This window comes from Dendropsophus ebraccatus, chromosome 5, assembly GCF_027789765.1.
Source record: "Dendropsophus ebraccatus isolate aDenEbr1 chromosome 5, aDenEbr1.pat, whole genome shotgun sequence".
NCBI classification, from domain to species: Eukaryota; Metazoa; Chordata; class Amphibia; order Anura; family Hylidae; genus Dendropsophus; species Dendropsophus ebraccatus.
Window position 1 is genome coordinate 43144779 of NC_091458.1, and position 13525 is coordinate 43158303.

The window sequence follows — 13525 nt, forward strand, 5'->3', positions numbered from 1 at the left end:
TTTTGCAAAAAATGGATTAAAAAAACGGATTGCAAAAACGCAGTGTGAACCTAGCCTTACAAAGATAGTGCTATCCTCATGTACTATGGATAGCGTATTACCTATTTAACTTACACACAACCACAATAAAATAGCTAAATATTTCTCAAGCTGCAATGGACATCCTTTCAGTTTAAAGGGGAACTCCATAAAAGACCTAAGCATCCGACTCTAATTATTCATCATGGAATGTTTAACTGGAAGTAGAAATAACATTAACCTTTGAGTCACTTTGAACATTGAATAAAAACAAATATAGGCAATTTCCCTTTTACTGATCCTTGAGTTGTATCCATGTTTACACATCCATTTATGGACAAGGTACCCCTCATGTAACAATAGCTCACTTCCTGCCATCTCCAGAACAAATAAAAGCCGTACAGATTCAGGTGGCAGAATGCATGACGTGTCACCAGCGATGGTCCTCACTAAGTAGATGTACAATACAACGTGTCTGTTGTAGCCAAGACAGCCAGTGTTTCCCTTCTGAGACTCTGTAGACAAGCATGTGCTTCCCTTTCCTCCACTGTCACACAGCGCTGCCACATCTTACTGCTCACGCACCTTGCACATTCCATCCAGCTCTTCCTGTCCCAACTGACAACAAAAGTAGCAGACGGCTAAATAGTGTAATCGCTTCCTCTATTTACAGAGGAGGATTTTGATTTTCTGTGTATTGACTTCCAGAATAAAAATAGCCGAGAACATCCTGGATGTTTACAACGTCGGCCGGACAATTAGGACTGATCAAATACAAAGTGTTATATACTGTGAAACGACCAACTGCAAATGCACAATAGACAAGTTAATTGGGGTGGTTTAAAAAAAAAAAAAAAAAAAGATAAATATTGTAGGTAAAATTGCTAACTGTAGTCAGCAGATATGTATGGTACACAAAATGATAAAACACCCTAAAAACATTTAAAGAGTGACACAGTTTGAGTATAGCAGACAGGACCATATCACTTCATTTTCCACTGAAGGTGCAGCCAATAGAATTATTTTTATTTTGGATTTTTTTTTTAAAAAAGTACTCACCTGCTGCTGATCCCCTGCTCCCTGCTCTCCGCTCGAATCATAGCAATGCCGCCTCTGCCAATCCCTTGCCAAGCTCTGAGCAGTGGGGCTCAACATTGGCACAATAACAGCTGCAAGGGGATTAGTGGCAGGTGAGTATTTAATACATTATATTTATTATTATTGTTTTATTCATTCTAAGCACAACTAGAAAAAAAAAAAGATCTGCCTCTAGACGGTGTTGTCTTCTGCTGTGAGTTATGTGCAAAATGTAAGTTCATAATCTAGATGGTATACTGCAGTGCTTTACATGGGGTTTCCCACCTTACCCTACCAATGGTGTGTAGTGCACAATGATCATTTTGGTTTCTTTCTTGCTAAGCCAGGTTGAAGAACACTGCAGCACACTATAGAGCATGGGTCTCCAAACTGCGGCCCTCCAGCTGTTGCAGAACCACAATTCCCATCATGCCTGGACAGCTAAAGCTTTGGATTTGGTTTCCAGGCATGATGGGAAATATAGTATTGGAGAAGCTGGAGGGCCGCTGTTTGGAGACCCATGCCATAGAGTAAAAGATGCCTGAAAGGTAGCGGCAGGCGGAGGTGCAGCTAAAGGTGACCTCTGTTTTTATGAAACATGATGTGTGCAACATATTGGCCGCCCCCTACTCCAGATGTAAAAGTCTTTGCGCAAGTGAGAATAATTGCTCAGATTCGCAAAGGTTTTTGCACGCTAAAGACACATTTCACGTAAAAGAACCTTCCAATAAAAGAAGGCACACAGCAAAAAAAAATCACACATTAAACTGCATGATAAATTTCCCTGTATGTGTGAGCCCAGCATTGCATGGGTCCTAGAGGCTGACATAACATTGCTGAACTGCTTTAGATTCTCATGTGCTTGCTTGTGAAATGGAAAGTAAAGTCTGTGGTCAATGATGGTTTTCTTTCCACTGACTAAGAATGTATTAGTGTATCCTGCAGGTTCAAGGAACCAAAGTTTTTTTTTTTTTTTTAAGTTTGCCAGTTGCTTTTTACTTGTAATAGAAATCACCATTGAGCTAGTGTCTACTGCCCTAACCCTATAAAGGGGTGATTATTTTAATACACTCCTTTATTACATTTATATTACTTTGTAATTGAACTTAGGCAAATGTATCATTTTTTATTTATACTGTACATCATTTTACGTTGAGAGCCACTAGCAGAGCCCCAGTGTTTTCTCATAAGAATATACAGTTTGCAAGTAATTAGTTTCACATCTGATAATAAAAAAGCAATTTTTGATAAAAAAAAAAAAATATATATATATAAATCCACTGCAATACTACCCATGTAATATATATTTTCACTTGTAAACTTTGTAATGTCCAATATGTTTGGCTGCACTACTGGTCCCTTAACAATACGCATACGGAGACACATGTCAGACAGTGTGAAGCCTAATACAGTCATCATATCTGTGGTTTCAAAACATTTTGCCAATTGCCATCATGGCAACCTCAGAGGTTTTTCCTGTATGGCCACTGAACACATTAGTAAACCAGTAAGTAAAAAAAAGATAATGTCCAGTGGCACTTGCCATAAAACTTGATGTTTATTCAATATCCAAAAGACATACAAAACAGGAACATGGAGACACCTCTCCTCACAGCCTCAGCCCATGGCAGCTTCACGCTTTCCAGTGCTAGGAAGTGTTGGGAAGCGTGAAACAGCCAACATTTGTGTTGGGAACTAGTCACGCCTTTAAGCTGCCACTCTATATACAGTAAGCATATGTATAAAGAAGAAAGTATATGTTTATTTTAATGTGAATTACAAAGTAGTCTAACCTCTAATGACTTTAAATGTTAGAAAAAAAGAAGAAAATATAGAGGGCACTCACCATAAAAATTGTAGCTTTATTGAAGAAACTTTAAAAAGAAATACAGAGCAAAAGCAGATGGCTAGGACGCCAGGAACTAAGGGTGCGTGACAGCTGTTTTGTGCACGTCTGGAGATGCGCATTGCCCTCTATATTTTCTATTTTTTTCTACCATTTATAGTCTTGGATTATAAAACTGTGAGCAACCCATTTCAGTTACTGTGTGCAAAATTCTAAAATATTAAGATTTGGACTGTGCTCTGAACTATTTTTAACAGCAGTGCCGACTGTTTCTTCTACTTACGGACTAATGTATTGGCAAAAAACATAAAAAAAAAAATAGATTTGCATTTCCTGGGAAATACATAGTGCTTGAAGAGAGCACTCCTTTAACAGTTACTTCCTTTTAAGAAAAACTTTTTTTTAGATCTATCTCATCTCTTTTTACTAAATTCATCTGGGCACAGAGAACCCCTAGGCTAGCTAGAGGTATAATGTTTCGTCCTAAGGGTGAGGGGGGGTCTTGGGCTGCCAAATATTTATCTATATTATGTTGCTTCACACTTAACAAGAGTAATAGACTGGTATCGCCATCAGGAGAATAAACTATGGGTTAAGTTGGAACAGAATAGTATGGAGTGGGATCTGACTTCTGTAGTGTGGATCCCAAGGGCTTTTCAATACAGTTCTTCGCACCCAACAATCACCCCAACGATCAGGATGTGTGATAAGCATCTATCTAAGGGCCATTTAGCTCCCCACCCCTCCCCGCTTTTCCCTGTCATAGGGAACCCAGAGTTTACTCCGGGAATTGAGGATGCGGTATTTAGGAAATGGCACTTGGCGAATGCAGGGCGAGCTGGCGCTTTTATAAAGGAGGGGCACTGGATTACAATTGTCCATCTGAATGGAGTAACTGATCCTTGCCCATTGGGCTGGTGGCGATGTTTTCAACTGAACCACTTTCTGCGCTCACTGCCTTATGCTAGAAGGTATGATAGACCTTTAACAGATTTTGAAGGGTTATGCACGGGAGTGGGTTATCTGCGTCACTCTCTATCTATTATTTATTCAGTTCTTTGCGCCCCCCCGAACACCATCAGCCCTCCTTACCTGTCCGAGTAGGAGAGAGATTTAGAGATGACTCTTACGGAACAGTAACTTCCTCAATTTCGAGCAGATATCAAGAAACTAGTTTTAAGATCCTTTCTAGGTGGTATCGTGTTCCAACGTGGCTGCACAGAATTTACCCAGAAAGTCCCTCAGGATGTTGGAGGGGGTGTGGGGAGGAGGGAACACTCATTCACAGCTTTTGGAATTGTCCACGTTTAGATGGGTTTTGGAAAGAGGTGTGGAGGATAACTTCCAGTTTTACAGCATATCCTTTGCCTTTTACACCAGCCTTGTTTTTATTACATCTGTCAGATATTCCAATGGGGAGTTATCGGCGCTCATTGGTACGTCATCTGATTAATGCGGCTAAAGTATGTATTCCAATGCTATGGAAGAGTGAGGAGGTACCATCCGTTAAAATGTGGTTAAATGAGGTTGAAAAAATATATAAAATGGAAGACCTTACCTCACAATTACGAGAAAACAATAATAGATTTCTAGATACCTGGTATTCCTGGTGTCAATATAAGGAATCCACCGAATATAAAAGGATAATGGACATTTAGAGAGGAGAGGAGGGATGGAGGGGTTGGGGTGTTTTGTTGGGTGTGTTTTTTTTCTTTCCTCTTGGGGGGAGGGGGTGAGTGGGTTTACATGTCTTTTGTATAATTGTGTGTGTGTGTGGGGGGGGGGGGTTGGCTCTATTTATTTTATGTAATTATGTAAAAATTTAATAAAGGAGTGAATTATAAAAAAAAAACTTTAACCCTTGATTCCCCTTCCTTTAAGAGCGACTTTGGTACAGTCCCTTAAGGAGCAACTTTGGTGCCAAGGCTCATCTACGACACCGACTTGGCTTTGCTGTGTCACGTGGGTATCGGCTCTGCTACAACACTGACCCAGCTCTGCTGTGTCATGGGGGTATCGGCTCTGCTACAACACTGACTCAGCTCTGCTGTGTCATGCGGGTATCAGCTCTCCTACAACACTGACTCAGCTCTGCTGTGTCATGGGGGTATCGGCTCTGTTACAACACCGATTCGGCTCTGTTGTGTCAAGCGGGTATCGGCTCTGCTACAACACCGACTCAGCTCTGCTGTGTCATGTGGGTTTTTCGCTCTGCTACATAACCGACCCAGCTCTGCTGTGTCATGCAGGTATTGGCTCTGCTACAACACCAACTCGGCTCTGCTCTGTCATTGGGGTAATGACTCTCCTACATCACCGACTCAGCTCTGCTGTGTCATGGGGATATCGGTTCTGCTACAACACTGATTTGGCTCTGCTGTGTCAAGCGGGTATCGGCTTTGCTACAACACCAACTCAGCTCTGCTGTGTCATGCGGGTTTTTAGCTCTGCTACATCACCGACCCAGCTCTGCTGTGTCATGCGGGTATTGGCTCTGCTGCAACACCGACTTGGCTCTGCTCTGTCATGGGTGCAACGGCTCTGCTACATCACCGACTCAGCTCTGCTGTGTCATGGGGGTATCGGTTCTGCTATAACACCAATTCGGCTCTGCTGTGTCAAGCGGGTATCAGCTCTGCTACAACACCGACTCAGCTCTGCTGTGTCATGCGGGTTTTTAGCTCTGCACAGACCCAGTAGACGATTGTCAATCTAACAGCAAATAGCAGCCATTATTTCAAAACGCCATCTGTTATTTGCTGTTAACCCTTAGAGGACCGGGCCAATTTAAATTTTTGCCTTTTAGTTTTTTCCTCCTTGTGCTTAATAGGCCATATCAGTTGAATTTTTTCACCTAGAAACCCACATGAGCCACTAATTGTACTTTGCAATGACAGGCTGAATTTTTCATAAAGTACACTGCGAAACCAGAAAAAAATTCAATGTGTGGTGAAAAAGAAAAAAAAACAAAAAACGCATTTCTTTTATTTGGGGTTTTTACACCGCTCGCCCTGGGGTAAAACTGACTTATATATGTCAAGTCGTTACGATTACAATGATATGTATCATGTATAACTTTTATTGTGATGGCTTGTAAAAAATTCAAACCATTGTTAACAAATATATGTTACTTAAAATCACTCCATTCCCAGGCTTATAGCGCTTTTATCCTTTGGTCTATGGGGCTGTGTGAGGTGTCATTTTTTGTGCCATGATGTGTTCTTTCTATCGGTACCTTGATTGTGCATATGCATATTATTTCAATTTTTCTGAATTTGATGCGACCAAAAATGCCCAATTTTGCACATTGGGGTTTTTTGCGCTTATGCCGTTTACCGTGCGAGATCAGGAATTTTTTTATTTATTACATGGTTCAAACTTTTATTAGGGGAGGGGGCGAGATCTGGAATTTTTTTTATTTATTACATGGTTAAAACTTTTATTAGGGGAGGGGGCTTTTTATTAACAACAACACTTTTTTTTTTCTTTTGCACTTATACTAGAAGCCCCCATGGGATTAGGGTTATTCCCCCTGGGGTTAGGGTTATTCCCTCTGGGGGACTTCTAGTATAAATACACTGATATCTCATTGAGATCTATGCTGTATAGTAATAAAGCATAGATCAATGAGTTAGGCACTGGATTGCTTCTGGCTGCTTCAGCCGGAAGCAACCGAGTGCCAAGCCGGGATCAGCGACATTACGGCGCAGACACCCGGAGGTAACGGATGTGGGGATCGCTCCTCCGGGACAACGTCCCGGGGGGTGTTCCACCCCACTAGACACCAAGGATGGCTGCATACAAGTAATCAGATGCAGCTGTCAACTTTGTCAAATTAATGGGAACAGCAATCGGGCCATGCCCGCTAATAGCCACGGTCCCGGGCTACATGCAGCACCTGGGACCGCGGCGGTTCAGAGTGCGGCTGCCGCACAGCCCCGCTTTGCACACCTGTAGGCGGCCCTGGACGTACGGGTACGCCCAGGGTAATCTAGGGGTTAAATTGCTGCCGTCCACTAAAAATGGACGTTATTTCTGAGCTGCAGCAGCATGTTTTGTCCCTTCCCCCCTTCCCCAAAAGCTGAAAGCCAATCGCTATACCTCAAGCATCTAATGTAGGGAAGGATTGGAGAAGAAGAGGCGGCCATGCTGTACCTAAGGGTCTATTCACACTTCAGTATATTTTTCACTTCACAAATTTTTTATTAGCAATCCGCAAATTTCCATCCGTATTGCTTCCATATTACATCCGTATTTTTTGCTGATCCGCAAAAATGAAGTGTGATTCATAATAATCTAGTCACTATTTGCGGATTGTGGATCAGTATTGGTGTGTCCATGGAGAAATTTCGGTCTGCACTAGGGCCTATCACCTTTTTTTTTTTTTTTTTTTGTGGTATGGATTACAGCCCTGTACATGTGTGAATGGGGCCATTGAAATACATTGATCCTATTTTTGGTCCGTAATTGCGGATTTGCGGATGTGTGAATAGGGCCTATGAGATAGCTACTGTAAGGTCAAATCCCAGCCCTTTGTGCTCAGGAAATCTCCTTGTTTTCTAATGTACCTGTCTGCCATAATCCAAATACAACTGCAATCCGGGCACTGTCATTTTTTTTTCCAGCAAGCCTTTAGTTTGAATCAGTAATACCCCCGAGGGTGATGTAATAACAGGGCGTTTATTATATATCAATGACAGAGACATAGGACAGTGTAGAGTAAATGTCTACTTTACCATCACGTCTACATCCCGAGTACTTTCAGCCAATAAAGTACAATATGTGTATCCCCAGAAGCTCTCACATTTTAGATTGATGCTTTATTTGTGGAGGGATAATACTTTGCTATTGTATTTTCTGCTAGTGATCCGGCATTATTCTGTGTGTTGAGTCATTCTGCAGTCTGTATAAAATTAGTCTATGGTACAAGGAACCAAATGAAATCTTTTGTCTGGATCTTTTGTGTCAGTTTGCAGGACATTGCATGCAAAATTGATCAGCCTACGCTAGCACTTAGAGCTCCATTCTGACACAATGGCATGGGAGCAGAGTATGCCTGAGCAGGGCATCAGACTTGTAGCTGAAAGGGACGTATTGGAGCTATATAAATACATCTACCACTGAAAACTGTGCAATTACACTCATGTCTTCATTTCTTCTTCTCTATTTAGGCTTGCTGAACAATGGCTAAGATCAAAATCTATGGAAATGTATTTTTAAAAATGATTTTTACTTTTTCACATTATTAAAGTTTTGCTGGCATTTACTGACCTGTTTGCTTGTTCCTGACTGGATCTTTCCTGCCAGCCCCAGTCCTAAACTTTCCCTGGATTTTTCTCTGTTTAACCTCTCAGTGCTTGGTACCGGTGTCTCCTGTTCTGCTGGACAGCCATCTCTGGGCCACTTTTGAAGGTAGTGACCCAGTAGCCATTTGTAGCAAAGTCTAGATCCTAAGACGGGGTCAAGAGCAAAACGGGACCCTGCTCTGTTTATTGCTGTGCAGCAGTGGATGATTAGAGTAGGGGATCAGCTTAGATTCCAGACACAAACGCTGGTGGCGGCAGAGGGTCCCGTGTCGCACCTTACGGCCATGTTCACACAGCCTAAGTTTTTAATGAATAGCGGCCGCACAAAGCTAACAAGTCAATTTTCCATGTGGCCGCTAAGGATCTCGGCCGGAGTGTATAATACATGTATACTACACTCAAACTGCTGTATATGAAGTTTCTGTCTCTTTCCTCCTGCACAGCTCTGTGACTCTCACTTCCTGATTGGTCCATGCTGAACACACTCCTTCCCCATTGCTGCCATGTGACCACACAGACCTCTGACAGCAGCGCTGCTTCTCTATTTTAGCCTGTTGTACTACGCTACTGTATTATGGGGATCTGCAGCTCCATCCTGTATCTACAAACTGCTGCTGTTTTTTAGGTTTTTGCACTTAACTATACATTATACTCCACATGCTGAGTGCTATACTGGACAGTAACTTGTAATATAACATATTCAGTTTTTTCTCATTGTTTGTTTAATCTGTTCTACATGTTGTTCAGAATAAAAAAATCATTATTTTTGACGTGTGGAACCAATTGTCTGCATATCAGTGATTTCTTATTGGAAAATTTGTTTTGGTTTTAGAGTGGATTTGGATTACAAGCACGGTCCCGGCACGGACTATAATAATAATAATAATATTAATCCAAGGCACCACTGTATTCTGGTTCAGCTGAACCCAAACTCTCATTATTTACTTGTGGTTGCAGAAGTTGGATGCAGCATTTAAGCTACCTGGAAAACCGGGATACAGCCATAGGCTCTGTCTTCTGTCTCCAACTTCTTCAGCCACCAGTAATCAAATGCCTAGAGTTTGGGATCAAGCCTTTACATGGCTTGATGAATCATGTGCTGGGCCACACAAATGATCTTTGGGTCATTTGTATGGCCCTTTAGCTTCATCACTGATGGCTGCACATCACTCTTTTACAAAGGATGATGTGAGGCCAATAAGGATGACTTTATTGGCCACCCAAAAGATGCAATCGACCAATAAGTGAGCACATTGTGTTAGATGTCGTCGTTTTGTCCATATACGCATTTGTGTTATAACAATGATTAATATTTACATTTTGCTGAAACAGCAAATTTACTCAAAAAACAAGTAACACAAACCACGGACCCGAAACAATTAGTAGTCGCACATGAGCTGTTTTTGTTTCCTAGATACAAACATATTACCCATCACTAACTGGTATCATATTAAGCATAGTGGAAAAATTAGATATTTGTTCAGACAGGAAACCGGTTCCTGAGTCACCGAAAAGTTGGCTCAATCTATTGCTCTTTTCTAGGGCTGATTACTAATGAGCTGATAGTGATCAGATCATGTCACAAAGAATTCAAGCTGAGGAGACCATTCACTAGACCCAGTATCAAAACAAGCAGAACAATACGTGGAAAAGATAAGTAGATTTCCAACTGGTAACTAAATTTAATTTATGTTATTCAGTCTGATGGTTAAATAAATAAGACTATATTTAGAGAATATTTTAATAATTTAACCATAGAGATGCTCATTAGGAAAATGGCCAAATAAGGGTACTATTACATAAACAATCTCAAACGACCACTATGGCGAATGACCTGAAATCGTTCACCCAATTACATGGAACGGTGATCGTTACTTATGATCATTCTTGCAGTCATCTTGTCGTCGCCATTGCATTCGTCGCTACGGCGAGCGACGTCCTATTACATGCGAACGATTTGCAAGCGATCAATGATAAAAACAGGTCCAAATTCTATCAAACCACCAACGATTTCTCGTTGGTCATTTAATCGTTGTCTGCTATTACACTAAATGATTATCGTTCTGCTGCTACCGGTGGTGTAGTGGAGGGCAGGGGGCCGGAGGTGTAGTGGAGGGCAGGGGGCCGGAGGTGTAGTGGAGGGCAGGGGGCCGGAGGTGTAGTGGAGGGCAGGGGGCCGGAGGTGTAGTGGAGGGCAGGGGGCCGGAGGTGTAGTGGAGGGCAGGGGGCCGGAGGTGTAGTGGAGGGCAGGGGGCCGGAGGTGTAGTGGAGGGCAGGGGGCCGGAGGTGTAGTGGAGGGCAGGGGGCCGGAGGTGTAGTGGAGGGCAGGGGGCCGGTGGTATAGTGGAGGGCAAGGGGTGGTGTAGTGGAGGGCAGGGGCCGGTCCAATCATGTTCTGGACTGGGTCCCTGACCCCCTATAAAGTTTCTGTTTGTCCGATACTCTATGCTAGCTATTAGTCTCATCAGAGCATGCCAAGCATCATCCTGTATCTCCGGCTAATCTGATCGCTTCTCTCGTACCTCTGACTATTCTTTGGATTCTGATTTTTATACCACGTCTACCCTGTGATTTGACCGTGGCCTGTACGACCGTCCCTTGCTGTTTGTCTGTCTTGTCTTTGTTTCCTGTTGTCACATTTGGTGCAGGGTAGGGGCCGTCACCCAGTTTCCCGCAGCCCACTAGAGCTGTCTTGAGGCAAGTAGACAGGGACAGCAGAAGGTTCACTGTCTGTATCCTCCCCGTCCCATTGCTGGTCATGCTACTGACAGAGACATATCAAAGGTTTTCATCAGTCATGTTCTGACATATCAAAGTTTTTTTAGTGACAGTGCCCATTTAAAGAATTACTGTCATAAAAAAAAAAAAATTGAACGGTCGGGGTTCCAGTGCTGAGACTCCCACTGACCTTAAGATATCGCATATCACTAGAGATGTCCGAACCTGGAGCATGCTCGAGTCCATCCGAATCCGAACTTTCAGCATTTGATTAGCGGGGGCTGCTGAAGTTGGATAAAGCCCTAAGGCTATGTGGAAAACATGGATATAGTCATTGGCTGTATCCATGTTTTCCAGACAACCTTAGAGCTTTATCCAAGTTCAGCAGCCACCGCTAATCAAATGCCGAACAATCGGGTTCGAATGGACTTGAACCCGAACCCGGTTCGCTCATCTCTACTTATCACTCAGTCTATCTCATTACAGTAGATGTGCTCCATTAAAAATCCTGCAATGAGTTGGATCAAGCACTTTCCTCAACATTTTTTCAACAAAAATTTTTAACTTTCAGATCAACTGGTGCCAGAAAGTGCCAGAGATTTGTCATTTACTTCTATTGAAAAATATCAAGTCTTCTAGTACTTATCAGCTGCTGTATGTCCTGCATGAAGTGGTATTCTTTCTAGTCTGACACAGTGCTCTCTGCTGCCACCTGACTGTGTGAGGAACTGCAGAAAAAGCAATAGTAAATTCCTATAGAAAACCTCTCCTACTCTCCAGACTGGAAAGAATACACCACTTCCTGCAGAACATACAACAGTTGATAAGTACTGGAAGGCTTGAGATTTTTTTTTTCCATAGAAGTAAATTAACAAATGTTTGACTTTTTGTAGAACCAGTTGATCTGAAAGAATCTTTTTTTTTCTGAACTACTCCTTCAAATAGGTTTTATGTAATCCGGGTTAGTTTTACCTATAGACCATATTGTGGTTAGACCATACTCCCCCTGGCAAAATTGTGGCAGTTTTGCAATGTTTGATGGGGTTTTCAGGAACTTGACATGCAGCAATCGGCAAATCAGGGCATGTTTTTTAATAGAAGAATTGTTTTCATTTTACAACCCCTTTAAAAGAGAAGTCCAGCCAAAATTTACTAAATCAGAACGGGCAGGGGGTGAACATAAAAAACAACTTATACTTACCAGTCCCCCTGATCTTCATCTCTACCACTGCCCTCCTCCCCCGCTAAATCACGACGTGATTGATGGATGCCCCTCTCAGCCAGTCAGTGACTGAGGCAGTACACCTCTGTGGTCATTGACTGGCTGAGTAAGCTATCTTTCACCCTTTCCTGTGACGTAGTAAGAAATGGAGAGAAGATGACATCCAGACTGGTAAGTATAGGTTGTTTATTATTAACCCCTTATCACCTGCAGACCCTGTAATTATACATTTGGCCGGACCTCACCTTTAATGTCTATTTACTTTTTCACTCATAAACATTTCTTTTATAGAACAATTGATTAGATACAACAGTCCAAACAATACAAATTATCTAAGTAAATTAAAAGTGCCTCTTAAGTGGTCCGCCTAATTCTCTTACCCGGACCCTATTGGGATAACAGTCTTATACTACGGGGCACTTTCAGATTCTCCATTTGCATGTTTTTATTACTCGGTCAAGCTAAAAAATATTTATTTCTAGGTTTAAAATCCATAAAGTAATGAGAGTGTCAATGTGTGCCAAGTGCCTTGTGTTTTATTATTATAGACATTTTTAAATACAGTTTCTTGTTAGCGTGTGAATTATTCGGGTCAAAGGTTAATAGCGAACAGTGTCTTTTGACCCACAAACTCTAAATCAAACAATGACAAACCTAGATCTAATTATTAGATTTGATTTGACTGTAATTTTTTCCTGTATCATTGCCAAGCACAATTCCAATTTGGCACAACACGTATTAGGGAAATTGTCTGTATTTATTAAACGGATATTCTGTCCCAGTGACTGTCACTAGTGAAATCATCAGTCTGGAGGTCTGCGCATTCGTTATGTGTATTTGACTTCATTTATAGGACTTGTCATCAGAGATTGACTTCATTTCCACCCTGTGGGTTTCCAATAATTTGAGCAATTTAGTCCCTTGTAAAATGATTTATTACATCATTTTCATTTACAAAATGATAGTCACTGATTCTCTGAAAAGCAATGGATAATTATCTGTTCAGAACATAAACATTGGCCTGGGCCACTCATGGGTGGGATTAAACTTATTTTAAAATGGGCAAAAAAAAATCTTTCAAATCAAATGGTGTCAGAAAGGTATACAGGTTTGTAGTTTATTTAAAAATCTCAAGCTTTCTAGTAATTACCAGCTGCTGTATGTCCTGCAGGAAGTGGTGTGCTCTTTCCAGCGTGACACAGTGCTCTCTGCTGCCACCTCTGTCTATGACAGGAACTGTCCAGAGCAGTAGCAAATCTCAATGGAAAATCTTTCCTGCTCTGGACAGTTCCTGATACAGACAGAGGTGGCAGCAGAGAGCACTGTGCCAGACTGGAA